Source organism: Dasypus novemcinctus, chromosome 3 (assembly GCF_030445035.2).
Source record: "Dasypus novemcinctus isolate mDasNov1 chromosome 3, mDasNov1.1.hap2, whole genome shotgun sequence".
In the NCBI taxonomy this organism is placed as follows: Eukaryota; Metazoa; Chordata; class Mammalia; order Cingulata; family Dasypodidae; genus Dasypus; species Dasypus novemcinctus.
In genome coordinates this window covers 76,563,206-76,565,484 of record NC_080675.1, presented here as the reverse complement: position 1 = coordinate 76,565,484, position 2,279 = coordinate 76,563,206, and the positions used below count along the sequence as shown (strand labels likewise).

Sequence of the window (2,279 nt, the reverse complement as noted above, 5' to 3'; positions counted from 1 at the left end):
GCTGCAGTTGGACATTTCTCCTTAACCACACAAATTTCTCTAGGGCAGGGCCAGAAAAATACAGCCCTGGGATCCAAATTCAGCCCATCATCTGATTACATAGACAGTGAGGCAAGAATGGATTATATATTTGTTAAACAGTTAGAAAAAATCAAAGGACAAGTATTTTATCACATGTATTATTGTCTGAAATTCAAATTTCAGTGTCCATAGATAAGGTTTTGTTGGATCACAACCTTGCTCATTTGTTTACTTTTTACCTTCATCTGCTTTCACGCTATGATGGCAGAGTTGGGTAGTAGCTGTAGAGATGAGATGGACTGCAAAGCTTAAAGTATTTGCTATCTGGTCTATTACAGAAAATGTTCACTATCTCCTGCTCTAGGGTATGTCTTAAAGTGGAATATTTGTGTCCCAGATAATGTATATAAATATATATTTAAATATTTTAAAATATTTTATATGTTTATGTGTGTGTAAACATACATTGTGAACATTGCCAAATTGCTCTCTGAAGTGTTTCCATTTCTCCATATCCTCACCAACATGTTTTTTTTTTTTTAACACCCTTTTAATACTAATATCTACTTTTAGAAAAGAAATGTTCTTATCTTGGCTTATTCTACAGGCAATAGTAGCTAGAATTTTGCTTTGTTTTGTTTTGTTTTAAATACCTTTATTTTTATGGTTGACTTCAATTTGTGAGAGTGAGACTGATTTTCTGAAATTTATGGAAGTGATATAAGGTTTCCTTTTTAAAAAACCAAGGAAAATGATTAAGCTGATTTAAAGATAATTAAGTATTTAACAGAAAGCTAATATGTAGATGTGGCAGAAATCATGAAGGTTTATTGTGAATGATTGAAATTTGCGAATCAGCCATGCATGGAAATTTATGATTGTGATTTAATCCTTTAATCCACTCACTTGCTAATTGTGTGTTCTTGGACAAACTATTTATCCTCTCTTGGTTTCAGTAAAAGGAGATAATTGCTGAAGCTGCCACATCTCTCTCACAATTTTATTTTAGAAATCTACTGAGATTATAAATCAAAGAGTTTAGGCAGGAGAATAGATAAGTGCAAACAGAGATGAGGGTTCTGGCCTATCTGCCAAGGAACCAGAATATGAGTGAGAACACTGATGCAAACACCCATCCTATCCAGCTCACTGCAGACGAGTTGAAGCAAGGCCTGTGTGAAGCTAGACTCAAGGGGAAAAAAGGTCAGAGGCCTTGTGCTAATCGACCCATACACTCCTCTGGCGACATCACTTCCAGAGATTTATTAAAGAAATACCTGGAATATGCCAAGAGGTAGAAACTACACATGATTGTAGATGAGATTTACATGCTCTCTGTGTTTGATGAATCCACCAAATTCCAGTGATCTGAGCATGGAGCATTTGCCTGATGTCAACCGGACCCATATGATCTGGGGCACCAGTAAGAATTTTGGCATCTCTGTCTTCCACTTTGGCACTCTGTACACACCCATCAAAGGGGTAGCCTTTGCTGTGAGCTCCTCTGGCCACTTCACAGCATCTCTGGCATGGCCCAGCATAAGCTGTGTTGGTTGCTCCAAGATAGAGATTGGATTGACAAAGAGTACCTGCCCACCAATTGCTCCTGGCTCCAGGTAGCTCACAAGTACATCACAGACAAGCTGAAAGCTCTGAAGGTCCCCTCTCTCAATCATGGCTCTGGGTTCTATGTCTGGTTCAACTTGAAAAAGTACCAGGACACATGTACCTTTGAGGAAGAGTTGCTCCTTCCTAGCCACTTCCTAGATAACTAACAAGTTGATGATCACCTGTGGCAAGAACTACATGTGTGAGGAGCCTGGTTTTTTCCGCCTCAGCTTTGTGGATAAGTCTGGCCTGCTAAAAGTGACCATGCATCGGTTCTGTCAGGTGCTAGGGGAGCAGCAATGGAGTTGATTTTTAGTTCAGTGCCTGGAGGATGCAGTGAGGGAGTAGGCTGTCTGCCTCGGCCAGCTATGTGCTCTGGGAGCTCCTGATGTCAGCAGGTGGTCTGGAAGTTGGAGGTGTTGAACTGGTTCTCTGATTGACCAAACAGTGGGCTCCTCCAGAAATGGTCTCATCTGGCCTAGTTGATTCCCTTGGCTGAGCATCTGCCATTTTTGGAAGATTTTCACCTTTGCTAGCCATTGTATGTGAGCAAAATGAGTAATTTTACTAGGATGGAAAAGCTGAGAAGGCTCTTGGAGTAGGATAAAGGTGACTCCCTGGGTCCCTATTAAGATGGCTTATTTTTGTAT

At 40.2% G+C, this 2,279-nt stretch overlaps 1 pseudogene; it reads left to right on the top strand.

The window, feature by feature from the left end:
* The first annotated feature begins 1,091 nt into the window (after positions 1 to 1,091).
* LOC131276265 (probable inactive 1-aminocyclopropane-1-carboxylate synthase-like protein 2 pseudogene) lies at positions 1,092 to 1,977 on the top strand (annotated as a pseudogene).
* The last annotated feature ends 302 nt before the right edge of the window (positions 1,978 to 2,279 follow it).